Genomic DNA, 22,259 nt, shown 5'->3' with positions numbered 1-22,259 from the left:
ATCCTCACCAACCTTGGAGGGCATGTAGAGGAGAGTCAGTCAGAGAAGTCTCCTGTGAATTTGGCCGCTAGCATGCTGGGGGTCATTCTACCACATTACAATCATCACAAACTGAGTCAGTTTGTTTAGCACCTAAAAGTTCAGGACAGTTCATGAACTGGGCACACCACAAACCATGAACTGAACCACATTTTCCTGGTTCATGCCCATCCTTAGTTACACAATTCTAAGTTCATTGAAGCTACTGAATCTGAAGAGTATAACTTTTTTTAGGATGGCACTGTGAATATAAATGGTGGGTCAGCAAGAAGTAAATTTGAACATAACAGCTCCTCAGATGTGGAAATGTAAAATTTTAGTGAAGTATTCAAATCCTTTTTTAAAAAAAAATTGAAAGAGTATAGCAGGGGCTTTCAGAGTCCTGTAAGCCAGCATTCGCCACACTTTCTAGTGCTTTGTCCCCTCTTCCTTGAAGCTTTCCTTCCCTGCCATTTGCCAATTAATGTTGCCTACACAAGCATTATCTGCTGCAGTCACTATGCAATTGCTGTGCCCTTGGGCATTTGCAGCCAGGATAGATAACTGGTTCAGCCAAAGCTACATTGTCCTTGAATGGCCAATAGACCTTTACATTTAAAAGAGAAGGAAGCTAAAAATCTTCTACTTGCTTGTTCATTCTGATACCATAGCTACATAGCTAATTATAGTGGATACTATTGGGAAAATAAGGTTTTTTTTAAAAAAAAATATCCTAAACATTTTGTATAGGGAGCAGTTAAATTTCTGTACCTGTCTGTGACTGAGTTTGTGTGCATTATTGTATTTTCAAGGTTGTTACAAACTAGAAAATTTTAGTTGCATATTTTATAAAGAAAATTATTTACGCTTTTAAAATGTTTATATAACACACACAAACTTCATGGAAGACTCTTATTACATTCATGGAGATTCAGGTGGGCAGCCATGTTGGTCTGAAGCAGCAAAACAAAGTTTGAGTCCAGTGGGAAGGTACAAACTTTTGTTTGCATGCACACTTCTTCAGATACAATGAAATGGAAATTACTGGTCTATACATCTAAGTGGAGGGTGAAAGCAGAAGATTAGCATACAACACAATTATGTTTAACAGATTCAAGGACCAAACAGAAAACAACCAGCGTAGTTTATATGGTCACCATTTGTTTGGGTTTAATTCTGAAGAGCAGATATATTCTTAACTGTGTGATGCAGAGAGTAATCAACTGAGACTCTGCCATTATGCTCCATCCATCTCCTTTCAAGCATGGAAGCTATATTACAGCATCTTCTTCTTTGAAGTGGAGTGATTGGCTGTGTAGAATTATCTCTCCTGTTGTCATACCAGAGAAATGCATTCCAATTTACCATTCCAAATTACATTACATTCTACTATTCATTACGTTACATTACAATCTTCTATTCTAATCTATTATTTCAAACAGGGCTTTTTTTGTAGAAAAAGCCCAGCAGAAACTCATTTGCATTTTAGGCCACACGCCCTGGTGCCAAGCCAGCCGGAACTGCATTCCTATATGTTTCTGCTCAAAAAAAGCCCTGATTTCAAATAAGAATAAAATAAAGAGGACTCTCAGCATTTCATATTTAGGGATGCATCTGCTCCTCAGTCTCCAATTATGACATGTTTATTTCCTTCACTGTGTTTTCCCCCATAATTAAACCCAAACAGATAGTAACCATATAAACTAAGCTTGTTATTCCTGCTTGGTTCTTGCAGCTGTTAAACACCTTTGTTATATTGTATGCTAATTTACCATTCACACCCTGCACTTATATATATATGGACTGGTAATTTTCATTTCATTGTATCCGAAGAAGTGTGCATGCAGACTTTACTTTATACTTTATTTGATTTATATTCCACCTTCCCCGCCGAAGCAGGCTCAGGACGGCTATATACAAAACTTATATCTTGAATAAAACTTTGTTGGTCTTTAAGGTGCCATTGGACTCAGACTTTGTCCTGATAAATTCATGGAATATTCATTTTCCTATCATGCTAAGATGTTCCTGTATATTAGGAAGAAGCTATAGTCATATGATTATGCATTGCCTTCCTATCAGTCTTCATAAATGCCTCATTTAAAACAATTAGAGTTGGCAGTAATTAAAATTATACTATCTGCCTCATGAGCGGCTTTGTGCAGCAGCCAGTTAAGTACTAACAGCAAGGATATTGGCAAGAAAAGAAACCATAGCTAGGCTGCGTAATTTATGTTTGGTTGAATGATCCTTTTTTTGCAGAAAATGCCCATGTTGGATGTGGGTTGTAATGGAGTATTTACCAACATTGCTGAAAACTGACATGGATTTATAATACACACTCTCTGTATTGTGTAATTATGTATGTCATTTTCTTCCGGTCTTCTTTTTGCATAGAAATTTTCAGTGGTATTGAGTGGAGTTTTATTATATATAATCAAATTCTAACCACCTTCACCATGTGAATGAAAAGCAATGCTTTCCCAGGCTGGGAAAAGGAAGAATAGCTCCCAAATATTGGAGAATCCAAGATTCATATTTCAGTAGTGAAAACAGTAGCCTACAAGTGGGATGAAGGAGGAACTATATCTTGCTTCCTTATGATTTTTATAGCACCTTTTATGATCAATATGCTTGTACTTACAATACATTAAGTATAGTGACTGCAGTACTTTACCTAGTGCTTTTAAAATCTGTCCTCCTTCAATTTTGTGGAATGCAGTAGCTGTCCTCAGAACTGGTTCCATTGATCCCAGCTATGAAAAACTGGAAAGCTACTTGCAGAAGCAGGCTGCTGAGCATGGATGTCCTTCATTAGATCAGCAATGGGTGTATACTGAATGCACTTCTGAGTGCTGGTCTGAGTACAGAGATATACTAAAGGACAATGATGTTTTGTGTTCAGAATTGTATTTCATATGTTTATGAAGGTTATTAAAGCAGAATTCTCTGAAAGATGTTATGTTTAGTTCCCAGTCCCCTGCGAGGTATCGAGAGTACTTGATACGACTAGATTTAGAATGTTGAACCCATTCCTCTAAAGTAATGTGCTCCATTATAGTCTGTTCTGTACAGAGGAAGAATGATGATGGCCTTGTGTTGCTTTATGAGGCAATAAATAAAGCTTTACTAAAGGCAAACTTAGCAGTGTTTTATCCCAGTAAGAGATACTCTGATTTACCAACCTCTAAAAGTGATTCTTAATGCTTGTATCCAGGTTATCAGAAACATTTGGCATCTTCATTGAAATGAAAACGACTTATGCTTGTAGACAGAGTATTTCTTTAATGACAATTTCCTTATCAAACATCATGCTTTTAAATGTTAAAAACATTATACCCACATGCCATATGATTTAATGTTCTCTCCTACCTTATGCTTAAGCATTGAAGGATATATGTAAATGAAGTGTGACTGCATTTTTATGAGAGCTAATTGATTCCCTGCAGTTCTTATGGCACACAGGGAAGAAGAGGACAGCATATGAAGAAAAATCCACAAATATTTTTATCCTTTCCTGGAAAATCCTTAACACATCCAAAAAAAAAAAAAAACCCACTCCCTGACTAATCTTTTTGTTTGGCATGTAAAGCATTCACGGGCTCTCTCTCACACACAAACTCAATTGCATAGATTATCATAATTATATATTTTCATACACAGAGTTTTAAACTGCAAAATATAAAGAGGAACTTAGGTGACTAACACAAGGCGTTTTCGCACTCACCTTCAGCCGGCGCGACCCCCCTCTTCACCGCGCAGGATCTGCGCGGATTTCGCACTAAACACCGCGGAGCAGCCGGAAGAGCCGGAAAGTCCCGGCGCTTTTGCAGCGCTAACGTAAACCGCCAAAAAGCAGTTTCCGTTTGCGCGGCAAAAGCGCTGGGACTTTCCGGCTCTTCCGGCTGCTCCGCGGCGTTTAGTGCGAAATCCGCGCAGATCCTGCGCGGTGAAGAGGGGGGTCGCGCCGGCTGAAGGTGAGTGCGAAAATGCCCACAGTGGTTCTTGAACTGTGAGTCAAGCTGCCCTCACAAGGTGGAACACAAGGCAGGGACGGAGGTAGGACAATGTGAGCAAAGAAAGGCTGTAGGAGGTTTGATGGCAAATTGAGTTTGCTCTGGATAATGTATGAAATCACATTGGCGTACAACTATATATGCATACTAATTTTTAAACAAATATATAAACTTGTTCAGCATTAAGTGATGTGAGATTTCTGCAATTTATGTTGGGAGGTGTAAAATACCATGCAGATTTCACAAGTAAGTCCAAACATTTGAGAACCACTAGGCTAATATAGTAACAATACATCTTATAACTACAGCATAGCATTAACAGTTATGATTAACTAGTAATAAGGCTCGTTGTGAAAAAAATACAATGGGTTCTAGAATGAGCCTTTGGGTGAGTGCCCCCCACTCTTGCTGTCTTCCACCCACCCAAGCAAAGGCATGTATTTCCCCCCACACAGCTGAAGGGGAGTTGATGTCTGTCATCTGGAGAGCAGCTGTAATTCTGAATGATCTCCAGCCCTCACCTGGAGATTGGCAACAGTGGTTCATTGGGAGGAAATGGTATTATTTCTGCCTGTGGTCTCATCCTTCCTCAAACCCCACCCCTTAAGTCTCCAGGAATCTTCTAACCTGGAGTTGGCAATCGTATCTTCTTCTCTTTATCTACCCCTCTTTCAGTTTTCCATTGCCTTCCTCCCCCCTGCACCTTCTACATAGGAAAAGGACAATCTTTCTTCACACTGGTGTGGGAGGGAGAGATCAAAGCAGCTTGCATCATTTTCTTCTCCCCACTTTGATCTGCACAACCTTGTAAGTTAGGTTAGGCTGAATGTCTGTAACTGGCCCAAAATCACCCAGTCAGCTTCCACAGCAGAAACCTGGGTCTGGCAGACACTGCTCTGAAGCCCCACCCCCCAACAAACTTGACTTTCATTCACCTCCTCACAAATGTTCCCTCTAAGCTGCAGAGTCTTGTGAGCAAAAACTCTACTCTGTGAGCTACTGGCATTAAAGTTGTGAGCTACTTCATAAATTATTGTGCTCTGAGGCCATTTTTCCTGAGCTAAGACAAAAAAGTGTGAACTGGAGGTTAAAAATCTGTGAGCTAGCGCATGCTAACTCAAAGGGAACACTGCTCCTCACCCTTGCTGTCTTCCCACCCACCCTGCAGCTGAAATAACTGGCTTTCCATCCCCCCACCCCCACATATGTGTGTGTGTGCTCATGTCTGTGGTGGCTCAAAGTCCTGAAGCAGGTCTAGGATGCCAAGAAGGAAGAATAATGGGTGCGTGGGTGTGTGCAGAGGGAGCATGATGACAGTCGCACAGACACTGAAGCGCATCATTCCTTTTATTTGCAATGCATTGTTGTCACCTTTTCCTGTCATATCCAGCCTTGTGGTGTTTAGCATCAGTGTGAGCTTGTGGCATTTTTTTTTTCTTTTGGCCTGGCCTGGTTGTGTTATAGAGTATGCACCTCAAGGCAGGTATTTTCTGTAGGGGATCTTATCTGATTTCAGTTTTCCATCTTCTCCCCTCTCTCTAAAGCATCTGCCTAGTAAAAGTACCGTCTTTCTCCACAATGGGGACAAAAGCAGGAAGCAAACAAGCTCAGCAGGGTATAATGACACAGCCCTCACCTGGGGATTGGCAACAATGGTTCTCCAGACAGAAATGGCTAATTTTGAGAGTGGATACTATGCCATGATACCTGTCTGAGGTCCCGTCCTTTCTCAAACTCATCGTCTCCAGGCCCCACCCACCAAATCTCCAGGAATTTCCCAACCTGGAGTTGGTAACTGCTAATTCACATTGGCTGTCATAGAGGGGCAAGCAGCCAAGCTTAGTTAAGTCATGCCAGCCAGGTGGCATCAAGTCACCCAGGGGTGCTGCCAGGCCTAGGGTAGCCAACCTCCAGGTGGAGCCTGAAGATCTCCTGGGATCAGAACTGAACTCCAGACAACAGATTTCTCTCCTAATCCTGGAGAAAATAACTGTGGACTGTATGTTATTCTATTTTTCGGAGGCCTCACCCTTTTCTGAGAAAAGCAGCCTGGGTTGTCTAGCAACAGCCTCTAGCTAGCACTTCCCGGGGGAAATATTCTGTCTTCTGAGGGGGGGTGGGCTCCCTCTTGGGTATCCTGCCCCCCCAGGGAAAGTGTATGCGCAATACATAGCCTCTCCTTTCCCGGTGTAGTGAACGCCGCGTGGTCACTGTCCGGCTATGCCTGGCAGATGGTCACTGCAATGGCCTCTCCTGCATTACTGCATCTGTGGCAACACCTTCCCGCTGGTCCCCCCCGTTTCTCACAGAGTTTGCCACATCATGGTCCGACCGAATGTCCGGCGGTATAACCGGAAGGGCAGGCTGGGCTCACCAACCTCGCCAGCCAAGAGAAGGAAAACTCTAACATCAAACCCGGGCAGATAGAGCTCGTTAATGTAACACCTACCACCTGGAAGACTCGCTGCCGGCGTCCCAGCTTACTGGGCCATGGCAGATGACCCCAAGGTGAAAGGGTGGAGCCAGTACCGCGCACACTGTGCTTCACCTAAAAATTCCTCTGCGCAGGCCTGAAGGGCATATCCACATCCACAACCCACAACACCCCAAGTCCTGCAGCGATGGGCAAGGGGCGAAATGGCAGGTGGAAGATGCCACTGGAAGCCGCAGTCCCGATCCTGCATGTAGGCGGTTCAGGGTATTGGTCGCCTGATGCTGACCCGGAGACGAAAGCATTTTTCGGCAGCACGCTGAACAACCAAGCAGCCTTATCTAGGGACGGCACTGCTTGCTCCGCATGGAGAGGGGCCTAGAAAAGGTGGCCTAAACAAAGCTCGTCTCCCCCCCCCAGTTGGCTAGCCGCAGTCAACGGGCATCCTTACTTGCGGTCAAAAAATAACAACAAAGAAAAGGCATGCACCTGCCTCACAAAGTGTGCAAAGACTAAAGCTTGCGTGTTGGAACATCAGAACCATGCTTGACACAGTAGACAGTGGTCGCCCTGAACGACGCTCTGCTCTAGTTGCCCACGAACTTCTCAGGTTGAATATCGACATAGCAGCTCTCAGTGAGATCTGTTTCCCTGAGGAAGGTAGTCTTCAAGAACACGGTGCTGGCTATACCCTCTACTGGTCGGGTAAGTCAAAGGCTGAGAGCCGCCTTTCTGGCGTTGGCTTCATGGTCAGGAACTCCATTGCCTCCAAACTTGAAAACCTGCCAACAGGTCACTCAGATCGCATCATGTCCACGCGCCTCCCACTTCAAAACAAGCAGCATGCAACACTCTTCAGTGTGTATGCCCCAACCCTTCAAGCAGATCCTACAGAAAAGAACAAGTTATATGCTGATCTACGCAATCTCGTACGGAAGACCCCTACAGATGACAAGGTGATTATCCTTGGCGACTTCAATGCCAGAGTAGGTAAAGACTCAGAAGCCTGGAAAGGAGTACTTGGCAAACACGGCATTGGCAACTGCAATGATAACGGGCGCCTCCTGCTAGAATTCTGCACGGAGCACCAGCTCACCATCACCAACACTATCTTTCAGCAGAAGAACAGCCTGAAGACAACCTGGATGCACCCACGGTCCAAGCACTGGCACCTTATCGACTACATTCTGGTGCGCCAGAGAGACCTTCGAGATGTCTTACACACTCGAGTAATGCCCAGTGCAGAATGTCATACGGATCATCATCTTGTACGCTGCAATCTCCGTCTTCACTTTAAACCCACACCCAGGAGAGGAGGTATCCCTCGGAGGAAGCTTCAGGTTGGCAGCCTTCAGTCAGCCGAAGTTAAAGCTGCCTTCCAGGCAAAACTCCAGCCAAGAATTGAGGACCCCAGTTGCCCCACAGACCCTTCTCCAGAAGCACTCTGGGAACACCTAAAAACTACCATCCTGTTGATCTCTGAAGAAGTCCTTGGGTTCTCCACAAGGAAGAACAAGGACTGGTTTGACGAGAACCATCAAGAGATCCAAGAATTACTAGCGAAAAAGAGATCTGCCTACCAAGCACATCTTGCTCAGCCCTCCTGTCCCGGGAAAAAAGCAATCTTTCGCGCTGCATGTAGCAACCTCCAGCGCAAGCTTCGAGACATTCAGAACGAGTGGTGGACCAAGCTTGCAGAGAGAACCCAGCTGTGTGCAGACACTGGTGATTTAAGAGGGTTCTTCGAAGCCCTGAAGGCAGTATATGGCCCATCATATCAGGCTCAGAGTCCCTTGCATAGTGCAGACGGCCAAGTGCTCCTCACAGACAAGGTATCCATACTGAACCGGTGGTCGGAGTATTTTCAGGTTCTCTTCAGTGCCAACCGCATAGTTCAAGATTCAGCAATCCACCTCACCCCACTTCAACCAGTGAAAACAGAGTTGGATGAGATCCCCACCCTAGAAGAGACTGTTAAAGCCATCAAGCAACTGAAAAGTTGCAAGGCAGCGGGAGTTGATGGAATCCCACCAGAGATCTGGAAGCATGGGGGCACAGTACTACATAGCACACTTCACAAAGTACTTGTCATCTGCTGGGAACAAGGCAAACTACCACAGGACTTTCGCAATGCAATCATCATCACTCTACACAAGAACAAAGGGGAAAAGCCAGACTGCTCCAACTACCGGGGGATAACCCTGCTCTCCATCGCAGGCAAAATCCTTGCCAGAATACTCCTGAACAGACTGGTGCCCACCATTGCAGAAGAACTCCTCCCAGAGAGCCAGTGCGGCTTCAGAGCTAACAGGAGCACCACCAACATGGTATTTGTTCTCAGGCAGCTCCAAGAGAAATGCAGGGAACAGAACAAGGGTCTATATGTGACTTTTGTCGACCTTACCAAAGCTTTTGATACCGTTAGGAGGAAAGGCCTGTGGCAAATCTTGGAACGTTTAGGATGTCCCCCAAGGTTCCTCAGCATGATCATCCAGCGACATGAAGACCAGCGAGGCCAAGTCAGACACTGCAACGACCTCTCGGAGCCCTTCCCAATAGGCACAGGTGTAAAGCAAGGCTGCGTTCTCGCGCCAACTCTCTTTACGATCTTCTTTAGCATGATGCTTCAAAGAGCCGCAGTAGATCTAGATGATGACGATCATCATCAGAGAATCCCCTAGGGCTCAGCAATTTAGAAAACAGGGATTCACAGCTGCTTGTCAGTTTCAGAAAAAAAAATCTGGTCAGTTTCAAAAGTGGGGTTTCCCCCTTTGCCTAAATTCCTTTCTGCTTCGTTTCATTCAATAAACTAATGCTTGATTGAGGAAGATTGAGGAGATTGAGGAAGAATCGCACTGCTACAGCACCAACCCCAAATCAGACTTTTCCCTGCAGCCACTGTGGCCGGATCTGCCTGTCCCGCATTGGTCTTGTCAGCCACCAGCGAGCCTGCAGCAGACGTGGACTACTGCACCCTTCTTAAATCTTCGTTCGCGAAGTCAAGCCGAGAGAGAGATTCTGTCTTCTAACTATATACATATTCTCCTATTAATTGCTCTCAACGTCTCTTAAAAAAAACCATAAGTTCCCGATTCACACTCTTCCAGTCTTTTGTTTAATTACATTATCTATTAATTCCTTGCGTGATGCCTCATTATATGCAGTAAAAGTTTGATTTTCCATATTGACCGCTAGATGGCGTAGCGGTAACCATCTATACTGAATTCCTTTTTCATGTAGAATCTTCATTGTTTCTCTCAGTCTCCTCCTTGCATTGATTGCTTCAGCTGGAATATCAAGAAATAAAAAAACTTATCGTGTTTTCAAGGCACAGTCCCCATTTTTCCCTGGTGATTTTAAAAAGTTTATTCTTCATCTGTAGTTGTTTAAATTCAACAACAATGTCCAGGGAAACATTGTCAGGAAATGTTTAGATGGAAGGCAGAGGTGACAATCTCTTGGGAAGACTCTGCTCCTCCTTCTGTGAGAAGAATCTGACTCAGCCATCTATTTAAAGCCGTAGTAAGGTTTTCCGTCTCCAAAATTTACAGATATTCCATGAAGCTTGGCCTTTCTTTCTCTCAGTTTTAGCTCCTGAAGTATGATGTTATTTTTGGCCCAGGACTCAAAATCCTTAAAGTCTTTCAAATCTTCTGCTGTCTTTTTTGCCGTCTGATATGCAGCTTCAGCTTTCTTATCAGTTGTTTTCAACGCTGCAGTGAGTTCATCCAATTTCTTGTTAATTGGTTCGACTGACTGTTTAAGAAGTCCAAGTTCCCTTTTTAATTGTCCAGCCTCTCCACTAAGAGACCTTATATCATTCTTAATTTCATTCTTTGTCCCCGTTAGGGCATGCAATATCTCAGTCTGTTGGCTTTGGGGAGGATTATTCCCTTCTGCCGCCATTTCCTCTAACAGAGAAGTCTCCAAGTCAGAATCTTCAGCTTCTTCTAAGTCAATATTACCTTTTTTAGAAGGTCTGTAGTGAGGGTTTTTAGTACCTTTCTTTGCTCTAGTCCTTCCCATATTTGACTTCCCATATTTGTTCTTTCCAAAATTGGCTATGTTTTCTGGGAGTAGTCGTTAATCTTCCACAGGAATAGCAGGAATGCAGGAGGGATGCAACCGGCTGGAAGCTCAGTCACCATGCTTTCCCAGGTAAGACTGTTAACATTCCTGGGCCTGAGTAGGCAGGGGTCAAGAAACATGTCTCTCACAGATTACGATTTGCTTCACTGTTTGCTTTGCAGCAGCATTGTTTCTGTGTGTGTGGGGGGAGAGATGGTCTACCCCAGACTTCTTACAACAGGCCCTTAGGAGAGGCAGTAGTAATCAGTAAGGCTCCAGGAGAACCTCTCAGCAGAGAACTGTCTCGCTCAAAGGTCAATGGCCTTCTGATGGGGTTCTGGCCTGACAGGGCTGGCAGTAGGCGGGTCGCAGAGAGGCTACCCAATGACAGGGGGAAGTGGTGACGGAGTGCAAGGCCACTCCTGTGGTAGCCACAACTTCCAATAAAAATTGAGGAACGCGTTCAGCTTTTATTATATTTATGATACTTTGTATTTGCATCTCACTGTAAACTCCAAATAGCTATATATTCTTATTATGCTGTTAATTTGGTTAGAATTCAGATTGTACAGAGGATTTAACCCCCCCCCCCCCATGCATCAGCTGTCTTTCCAGTTTCAGTGTCTTGACTGATTAGTATCATTATCCTAACTTCTTTTTAAAAGGATAGTTATTTATGATAGTGGTTTGTAACTAAACTCAGTATTTAAACCAATTAATCTGAGCAACACATTTAATCTTTTCAATACTAATGTGCTTATTAGGAATAATATTTTCTTAGCTGATGCTGTTAAAATGACATTACTGCTACTACATTGGTTTATATGTAAATACACTTGGATAGAAATAAATATAACGTCTATTACCAGTTTCAAACTAAATTGCCATTTGGAAACTTTTTGTTTGGAATTATAGCTGAGCATAACGAGTTGTTTTCTTCATTTTCATTGGCATTATTGTTGAAAAGCACCTTCAGGAGTTTTCCAACCCTGAGTTAGCAGACCTACATAGGAGGCCCATGTATCCACTTACACACAAAATGTGCATTCCCCACCCCCCCCAAAAAAAAAAAAATTGTGAAGCTCAAAGCTATGATAGCTGATGCAAAAATAGTGACGGACAACAATTTGAAAAGTAAAGTGAATTATCAAGGCTCTTCTAGAATCCCAGACCATGTTCAAACATAACAGTTTTCTTCCCCCTCCAAAGATACTTTTTGCAGACTTCACTGGTGCTTCTTAAAGAATGTTCACAGTCTTTCAAAAGACAAAGGAAATTATTCTAGAATATAAAGACTTAAGTTTGAAGTTGTTGATGTTACAAGGACGATGATGCACGCACAAGGAAAATGCAAAAGTATATTAAAGCAGCATGTACTACATGTGCAAAGTACCATCACATGTCACTTTGAAGTAGGGCTGCCAGATCCAATTCAAGAAATATCTGGGGACTTTGGGAGTGGAGCCAGGAGACTTTGGGGATGGGGCCAGGAGCAACGGTGCAGCAAGCACAATTGAATTCCAAAGGGAGTTCTGGCCATCACATTTAAAGGGACAGCTCGCCTTTGAAATGCTTTCTGTCCATTGGAAATCATGAAGGATAGGGGCACCTTTTGGGGCTCATAGAATTGGACCCCCTGGTCCAATCCTTTTGAAACTTGGAGGGTATTTTGGGGAGAGGCACCAGATGCTATGCTGTCAATTTTGTTCCTCTGTTTCAAAAACCAGCCCCCCCTCCGAGCCCCAGATACCCGCGGATCAATTCTCCATTATGCCCTATCGGGATCGGTCTCTATATGGAATAATAGAGTGCCCAGCAGACATTTTCCTACACACACACCCCGCTTTCTGAAGTGGGGGGAGGGCCTCCAAATTGGGGGATCCCCTGCCCCCACCAGGGCATTGGCAACCCTACTTTGGAGTTCCATTTTTTAATTTTAAAAGACATGTGGGGCACCATTCAGGGAGGCTCCCAATTCTTGATCATGAAAGTCTCAAGTTTCCCAACTCAACAGTAGTCCTATATGTACATTTTTAGTAAGAAACAAATCTATCTTAGCCTCAGTCCTGCCTGCTATCATATGTACTGTGGATAGGGCTTGCAAAGACATGGGACTGCCTGGGCTTTAGCCCACTTGGATTAAGAGCATTCCTTGGAAATTATTCTCAGGAATTACATAGATCTTCTTTGTGGTCTCTGTGCATCACACCCTCTGTGCATTCAGACAATCCACACATCCTTTCCCTCTGCTGTTAGCCCAGTTGCAGATGGGTTAGTCAGCAGTCAGAAGGAACTGGTAGAATCTTGGCACCCTGCCCTCCAAGCATGCACAGTGAATTTCCTGTGCATGCCCAGAGGCTTGGGCACAAAAATCCCTCTATTGGTACTTTAGAATTACTGATCAGAGTCAGCACAGGTGCTGTATCCCAAGGGTGTGAATGTGCAGATGACCACTCGAAGATCATCAGTTTTAGGTAAGCAACCTATTTTTCTTGTGTTTTGCAGGTGAACACATGAAGCTGCCTTATACTGCATCAGGCCATTGGTCTGTCAGAATCATTATTGTCTACTCTGACTGGCAGCAGTTACAGATTTTCCATATCTACCTTTTTTACTGATTCATTGAACTGGGCATGCTATGGATTGAACCTGGGAGTTCCTGCATGCAAATCAGATGCTGTGCCCCTGACCTGTATCCTGATTCCAGATCACTGTTGCAGTCTTCTCTCTCAGCTGTGATTAGTGGTCAAAATATAGATAGCAGTGAAACACTTGCTTTCCATTCCACTTGCTTTAGTGTGCACTGAAATATGAACATTTGAATCTAAACATAAAAAAAACTTCAGCTCCTCTCTGTTTGGAATCATAATATTTTTAAACTTTTTATTGTACATTCCATCACAGTTTTACAATATGAAGTTAAGATGTTCAGTCAACAGCATGTCAGAAAACAATTATTGTTTCATATATGGAATGTATGCAGATTGTTTCTGTTGTGTACAGTGAGCCTCTGGAATTAATTAGAGTGTATGTGGTATTGTTTTAAGTTGCCTTCATTAACATAGCTCTTCTGTCTTCCTTGTTTTAATAAACTTTAGAAAATTAGGTTTAGGAATGGAAATTTTGATATTTAATTCCAGGTTTGCTTTATAGCTCTTCCCCATGGCAACAGTTATATTTCCTGCTGAAAGGTATATTTTTAAAAGGCTATTTTGAAAAGGGAAAATAAATATATTCACATTCTAATACATTCTTAGGTAGGAACCATAATTTATTGTGAACTTTCCAATACTGGATTAAAAGCACTTGCAGGAGGAACAAACATAATTTTTAGGCTCTCTTAAATGAACGTTTTGGTGTAATTAACACATACAATAATCTGTGAGGAAGTCAATAACTCTGTTACTGGGTCAGAAAGCTGTGAAGTTAGCAGGTGCCTGGTACAAAACCATTATATTAAAAACTTCTAAGATCCTGTGTAAATAGTTTGCACTGTAATGTCTAAATTGTTGGAATTGTTAGTAGAATGAGGTAAAAAATAACCTTGTACTGACCAAGCTTAATTATAGACCAGTAATCTTAATTACGGAACAATTACTTGCATCTTGGTATATAGTACAGAAATGACAGACTATTTGGTGTGGCTAAGAGGTTTGATAACCATAAACATAATTCAGAACTGTATCTTTGAATAGCACCCATTATCATGCTGCTAAAAATTTAAAATGTAGCTTGTAATGGAGAGGACAAAGTTATGCTAATGTTGTACCATTAATTAAGGAAACATCTTTAAGATTCTTCAAAGAGAAAAATGATGGCTTCTGTAAATTCAGCCCTTTGATTACCCAAAAGATGTTTAAGAGAAAGCAAACTTTCAGTTTTCTTAACATCTTGTTCTCTCATTTCTGTGCTAAGTAACAGCTCAGATGGAAGATATTTAGTGTTGGTGGTTATTGCTGGTACCATTATGCCTGTGCATTCTCTTCAGTCTCACCAGGGCAGTGCTATAAATTGTAGACATAATCTGGAACAATTATCTTTTACTTGTGCCTATATACTTCTTCATTGTATCTTTAAATTATTTTTTCTTTCAAGTGTACCATGGTCACAGCTAACAAAACATTACTACCAAATAGTTATAAAAGTTGTTCCTTTGCTTTTTACACATTCCATTTTAGAAGAAATCCTTGTCTGTACACAGGTTTTCCCTAGTTCATCACATCATTCCCAACATTTCATAGCTACAACACTAGTAAGTGAGCTTAAGAAGAAAAGAGGAAGTCTGTATGTGGAACTCCAGTGCATAAAAATGCTTTCAGCCTGAGGATTCTTCAGTATTTAGTTTCTTTCTTAAAAACTTTAAAGTTATTTTAAATGGCTGTATGGTTTTACAGTTTGTTCCAGAAATTAGACTGCAGCTGAACTCAAGGACTACCCCATTTGCTTCTGAGCAGTTGCTTATAGTTATGCCCCACTGAAATGAATGGAGGGCTGAAAATAGTGTTTGGCCCTCCGTTTCTGCTGATGGCAGTTGTGCCATCCACCATTGTTAGGTGGTGCTATTTTCCTCTCTAATGTTTAATAAAAGAAACCAGAACGAGAACAAGAACTATACTCACCATTTTTCCTTCAAGCATCATCACATACCGTATTTCTTTGCTTACATGTTGACATCATAAAGGTAAATAGTGTGAGAGGAGGCAACAGAGGATTTCTCTCTGGTTACAGCTTCACAGTGCAAGGAAAGATTTAGCTATGTGATGATGCCTGAACTTGAAGCTAGCACATTAATTGCAGTTTTTCTTATACTCACTATGGTGCTTTTTGTTACAAAACCTGATGCATACAGCCACTGCTGTCAGGTCCACAAGATGTCAAAATAATGGGGGATGACATTGGCGTGCCCAAATTCTTATTTAAGGCTAAACTGCGAGCATCTGTTTAGCAGTGAACCTTTAGCTCAGCAATGATTATGATGATGGTACACCAAACATCAGTCACAGAAAGATGTTGAAGTTGCATTATAAGTGGCTGTAATTGCAGGATAGATAATTTCTGTAAGTGAACCATATATTTCAGAAAAGGGAGGTAAGATGTATAATGCTTTATGTCTTTGCAAAGAGATGAAAAAAATCCTAGTATCCAGCAGATGCAAAATAACTACTATATTATGCTTTTGAGATAAGAACATTCACATTTTTAAGAGAAAAAATGTCTTAGCAGGGTTTGAGAAAACTACTGTAATCAACAGTACCAGCTGAGTTTTTAAAAATTAGGCAGTTTTGTTCTGCTGGATAGGATCGGGTTAGAGAACTGGGTTTTTTCTCCCCATTAGGAAAATTGTTTGTTCATGTGGCCTCACAGAAGAGATAGTGTCAGTCAAAACAGTAAAAAAGTGATTTTTTAAAGAAAAAATCAGTCAGATCTAATATGAGTTGTTCATGTTTCTTATAACCAGCTTTAAATATACCCTCTCTCTCTCTCTCTCTTCGCGAACGAAGATTTAAGAAGGGTGCAATAGTCCACGTTTGGTGTGTGGATATGCCCTTCAGGCCTGCGCAGAGGAATTTTTTAGGTGAAGCGCAGTGTGCGCGGTACTGGCTCCACCCTTTCACCTGGGGGTCATCTGCCATGGCCCAGTAAGCCGGGACGCCGGCAGTGAGTCAACAGAACAATTCATCACAACTGTTATCTCAAAGAAAAGATCATGAATTTACAGATTGTAGAGGCAACAGTGATAAAGTACTCATATGAAAAAATGTAATGGAAAATATCACACTAATCTTACCTCTAATACTTTAAATCAGGAGTGGGGAACCTCCATCCTGAGGGCTGTATCCGGCCCTCAAGGTTACTTGGTGTGGCCCTCGGGGATTGCTGGACTGAACCGAGCCATGTGGCAGCCTCTCTGGGCCTGGCTGGCCAGCGAGGATCGTGGGGCCCAGCTGTGCTGTGCAGCAGCCTCCCTGGGGCCTGGCTGGCCGGCCAGAATAGCTGCAGGGCCTGGAAAAGTTACTGTCACAGTTCAGTTTGCACTTGATTATTCCAGATGGTGTGGCCTAATATGCTAATGAGCGTGTGACCTTATATGCTAACATTAGGGGATGTGGTCTAATATGCTACTGAGTTCCTGCTGGGCTTTTTCTACAAAAAAGTCCTGGGACTATGCATTTGTCTAGGGTGGCAGGCCATGTGTGTGTGTGCACGCCAGATTAGGCTCTTCCCACATGACTTCAAATAGAAAAACAATTAGTTACATTAATTTTGCTGGCCTGAATCATTCTCCCTGGGCGGAGCACTGTTTTTTAAGTTGATAAATTTTTATGGCCCACGAGTGATACTATATATATCCATATGGCCCTTGGCAGAAAAAAGTTCCCCACCCCTGCTTTAAATCCATGCTTTGCCTCCTAATCCATCCTTGTAAATATATTTGTGTGAGTGCGTGTATTTCTTTGTTTGCAACAGGACTACCATAAGGAAGAACAAATAAATCATCCTAAATCTCAGATCTGCAAATTACAGCACTGTAGAATGGATATTTGGCATGTAAAATTGCTTGGGTTCACAAGTGTTTTTCGAGCACTTGTTTTTTAAAGTCACTGTAAATCAACCTTGGTTTCTTTTCCATAAATTCCTGTCTTTAGCCACAAAAATATTGTTGGCAGAGCTTACACTCAACATAAAAGTGAAATTGAATATTCCTTTTAGAGCTACTGTATCTAATGGTATAATTATCTCAGCGCTTTGCCTGTACCTTTACATTCTATGTATTTGCTGTGTTTAACATTCTACCCTTCCTGAACATTTTAATTTAGAGGATTTTAAAATTAATTTCAGAATTGGAGGTAGAAGTGTCTGCTGCAGCTTTTAGTTCCTTCATTTGTATATTTTTCTTCCATCTACATAAAAGAATAAAAGGAAGTATGTATGTGCATCAAGATTCTTTTTTGTTTGTCCTGAGATGCTTAGGAGAAAGGCAAGTATATAAATATTTTAATTAATTAATAAATAATTGTTTTACTGATGTGCACATGTACATCAGTGGAGCACACGAAAAGATTTTTCTTGATACAGTTGTGCATACAACCTCATTGGTTTTTTTCTAATAATTTTTCACTGCACCTGTATATATTGCTGTTCATTCTCCAATTCTAAAACTGTGCACAAACCATTCAAATTTGGGAAGAAAAAAAAGTGCATTCTTAATATTATGGTTACACATTGGCAACAAGAACAGGTAATTTGGGGCTGTGCTCAGATGTCATGTAAAAACACTGAGAGGTAGCTTAGAAATAATACAATTAATTGTTGTTGTTAATACAAATAATTGAGTGAAAGTGGAGCTAAATTTTTGGCTCAGTTCTCTCAAATTCTGGGTTAAAATTTTAAAAGTTGATTTCTTAGATGCAAATACCATTTTAAATGTTGCCTTTTATAATTAACTAGGAGTAAGGCTTGTTGTGAAGAAAAATACAATGGGCTTTAGAAGGAGGCTCTGAGTGAGTGCCCACCACCCTTGCTGTACCCACCCAAGTGAAGGCATTGACTCCCCCCCCCAGCTCAAGGGGAGCTAATCTCTGCCATCTAGAAAGGAATTGTAAGTCTGAGTGATCTCCAGTGGTTCCCCAGGAAGAAATGGCATTGTACCTGTCTGAGGTCCTATCCCTCCTCAAACCCCACCCTCTCCAGACCTGAATTCTGTTTAATAGGGAGGAGTCCTCAGCCATTGCATCAGCTTACATCATTTTCCTCTCCCACCTTTGATCTGAACAACAGCCCTGTGAGGCAGGTTAGACTGAAAGTCTGTGACTGGCTTGAAATTATCCAATCAGCTTCTACAGCCTTCACCTTGAGATTGGCAACAGTGGTTCCCCAGGAGGACATCACCCGTAAGTGACATCATCAAAATGGTGGCACCCGTGTGGGGCTGCTCTAGGAGTTTCCAGGAAAACTCTATGGTTTTCCCAGACACTCTAGCCATTTGGGAGGTTAAAACGCTATTGTACTTTTGCACCATAGAGTTTTAACCTCCCAAATGGCTAGAGCATCCGGGAAAATCTTATTGTTTTCCCAGAAATGCCTAGAGCGGCCCCCACATGGGTCCCGCCATTCAATTGACATCCCATGTCAATTCGCGATGACGTCATTTATCTCACGCGCGCACGTTGCGTGCTTGAATGTTCCCTGCCAGGGAATGAAAAGGACTTGGCAACCCTAATTTCTCACCAATTTGGAAGGCGTTCACTCCCCCCCCCCCACCTCAATAAGAGCTGATCTCTGACATCTATTTGGATAGCAGTTGTAATCTGAGAGATCTTCAGCCCTCACGTGGAGATTAGAGATTGGCAACAGTGGTTCCCCAGGAGGACAGGCCTCTCTTTCAGAGGCCTAGAGTGAGACCTTAGGAATTTCTCACCAACCTGGAAAGATACCACTAAAGGCCTCTGGGTAAGTGTATTAGAGAATTTGCACGCAGCAGAAAACACTGAAGAGGGACAGGGAACACAGGAATTAATAGACAAGAGAGACAACTGTATTCAACAGTGGAATATATTTACCAGGGCAGTATCCAATATTCAAAGTCATTGCCAGGCCAAGGTCATACACAGTAATCAGTTCACACTACAGTAGTTAACAGTATACACCAGTAAGTATACACAGAATGATCCAAGCACAGTAGCACAGGATCAACACCAGCAGTGTTCGCTGCCACCTGGACGGTGAGTCTCACAGTACCCACAATCCTTACAGGCAGGAAGAGCAAGCTCACTGAGCTTCCCTAAATACACACATCAATCATGCAAGCTCACCAGAGGTTGCATCAGCTCTGTGAGTCAGCATAAAGCCTAATTACAGGTGAGGTCATTCCACCTTACCTCAGTAACAAGAAACAGCTGGGCCATGATGCAGCATGACTCAGCATGACATTGCAGAAACAACATTACTATTACTAAGTTGGAGTCAGTCAGCCATTTTAGGACTGATTTCCAACATTCTCCTCTTAATAGTTCTGTTCGTTTCTCAATAGTTCTGCTCATTTCTCAATCCGAGCCTTTTACAGTGCTCATTATGCTTTTCCATAGTCTGGGATTTAGTAAACATATCTGCTGTATTGTGGCCAGTATCACAATACTTTATGTTTATCGACCCTTCTATGATACATGATCTGACATTTTGGTACCGTATGTCAGTGTACCTATTTCTTGTCTTTACTCCTCCTGCTTTTGCAATTTCAATCACAGCTTGATTGTCTTCCAGAATTTCAACAGGTTAGGCTGTGAATGTGTGTGTAACTGCGCCAAGCCAAGGTCACCCAGCAAGCTTCCATGGCTGAATTGGGATTTGAACCCAGACTTCCCAGAATCTAGCCTGACACTCTTAACCACTACACCACACTTGCAGCAAATAAAAATAGGTAAAGGAAGGAAGAATACACAGAGGCAATGCTTTCAGCTACCATGGAGAATATGTGTATTGATGGCGCCAGCCTTCCTGGGAGTAAGTCCCATTGAATAGACCATAGTAGGATTCTGAGTAGACCTGCTTAAGACCCAGAGTCACTCACTGTCAGCTTCACTTACCTTCACAAGTCATGAAGGTAAAAATGGAGGAGGAAAGAACAATGTTGTGAGCCAGTTTAAGTCCCCATTGGGGAGAAAGGCAGGGTATAAATATTTACAATAAGTAATGATTGGGGGAAAAGTCACAGTGCTGAATTAGGGCTGCTGTTAGGGACCTGAAGTTCTCCATGTGATCTCCAGAATTCACCCAGAGTTAATGGCTACTTTAAAGGGTGGATCTAGGGATCACATGATCCTCATTCATCTCCCCCTTGTCCAAACTCCACCTGCCCTAGGTACAGCCCCCAGTCTCCAGGAATTTCCTAAATTGGAATTGGCAAACCTACTGGGGCTTACTCCCAAATGAAGCGGGGTTGGGGTAGGAGGATTGCTTCTTGCTTAACTCCAGACTGAGCATTTTAAGTCCTGGGCCTCCTGCTTTTCATTTTCTAATGTCAGCCTTTCATGCCTAATTTTGCCCACCCCCCTCCCTGTTGACCTATCAAGTGCTAATAAAATATTCCTGAGCAGGCTAGACTGGCCCTTTTGTGTGATTGTTTTGGGCGATGAGCCACAGGAGCAGAAAAGTCCAACTTGGCCATCCTCATGCTCCAGCGAGGTGCAGAAAAGAGCACGGAGGCCAGTCAAGGGATGGGAGCATTCCAAGGGCTCCCCTAACTTTCCCTTTCACACTGCGAAGGAGCCAGCAGCTTCCGGAGCAGAGGGAGGGGCCCAGGCACCTCAGTTTCCTTCACACAACACATTAAAGGAACATGCTGCTGGTGAACTCATGTGTCCCTTCACCCACATCATGCCAAGTGCTGGGTCCTAGTGCTCCTCCAACATCTTTCCACCTCTCCGTGTCTTTCCAAACAAGTGCCCAGTCCTCACAAGCATACATTTTAAAGGTGTGGCAAACAATCTTAGAGGCTTCAGTCCAACATGGCTACCCAGCCTGGATCAACCTTAGAGGTGATTCCTCCTGTCAGAGGTGCTTAGAAATGCAAAGGAGACTTTCCATAAAGAGGCATGGCAGTTTGGGGAAAGTCACTCATACTGCTGCTGAGATCCTGGAGTGCTATGTTCATGCTGGTGATCATGGGTGACAAGAGGACCTGGGTATCACCTCCTAGTGCTGGACTGGCAGCTGGGAATGAGGTGGGTGGCTGATGGGGCCATGCTGTGCCACTCCACCAGGGGGCTGCCTGAAACCAGGAGCAGAAGGGAGGGGGAAGCGGCTGCCGCGGTATCCAGGGCAGGGCAGGGCAGATTGGCTGAGGCAGGCAAACCACCTTCTAGAAGGAGGTGGTGGGCCTGGCTGGTCTCTGCAATCCCTTGCTGTTTTCCTCTCCCTGTTTACTCTCCGGGCTGGCTGGGCTCTGACTCTGCACCCCCTCAGCTGGGGCAGGTGAGCCGCCTGCACCTGATAACAGTAAGTAACAATTTGGTGCCCCCTGGAGGCCTGCACCCTAGGCAAATGCCTGATTTGCTTAGTGGCAGGGCTGGCCGTGCATATGGGTATATCTATTTTAACTGAGTTATAAACAATATTCAAGTCACAGCAGTATGAACAGAACATGATGAACTTCAAATTGGCAGACATCTTTTCTGTAACAATTCACTGCCCTGGGCCAAGAGTATGGAATTCTGCCTGTACATTTTGTCCTTGTTTATTAGAATCCTTCAGTATCAATCTACTAAAGGGAAATAGAGTATTTGTGAAAGAGATCTGCACTTAGTAAATTCTGAATGGAGTATGTTCCACCGAATTTCCTTTCTTGAGAATTGGTATGTGACTGTTAACTCACTGGTTTTCTTAGATATGTTTTCTTGATTTCTATATTCTGTTGATGTTTATTATGGAACCATTTGGCACTGATATCTAAACACTGCTAAGAGCATTAAGAGCACGAAAGGTTTTTTTCATGGTTTGAAATTGATTGCATCTGAGGAAATTAACAAAACTCAGAAGGAAATAATTGACCCTACTGGTTCCTGCTCAATTGTGTTATCTAAGTAGGTATCATATGCTATAGAATTTTTTTCATAACTGATACTATGAAATGTAACAATTGCCTTTTAGGTAATAATATATATGATGTGCTATTGTACAGCCTAATTCTTGTTGTTGTTATTTGATATATAACTCATGGAACACCCAAA

General features: G+C 42.8%; 1 protein-coding gene across 1 annotated transcript in view; it reads left to right on the top strand.

Moving 5' to 3' along the window:
• The window catches only part of CACNA2D3 (calcium voltage-gated channel auxiliary subunit alpha2delta 3), a 1,102,401-nt gene that overhangs the window by 757,080 nt on the left and 323,062 nt on the right, over window positions 1–22,259 (top strand). The window lies entirely within an intron of this gene.

This window comes from Heteronotia binoei, chromosome 5 (genome assembly GCF_032191835.1).
Source record: "Heteronotia binoei isolate CCM8104 ecotype False Entrance Well chromosome 5, APGP_CSIRO_Hbin_v1, whole genome shotgun sequence".
NCBI lineage: Eukaryota > Metazoa > Chordata > Lepidosauria > Squamata > Gekkonidae > Heteronotia > Heteronotia binoei.
This window is presented reverse-complemented; position numbering and strand designations above follow the sequence as displayed.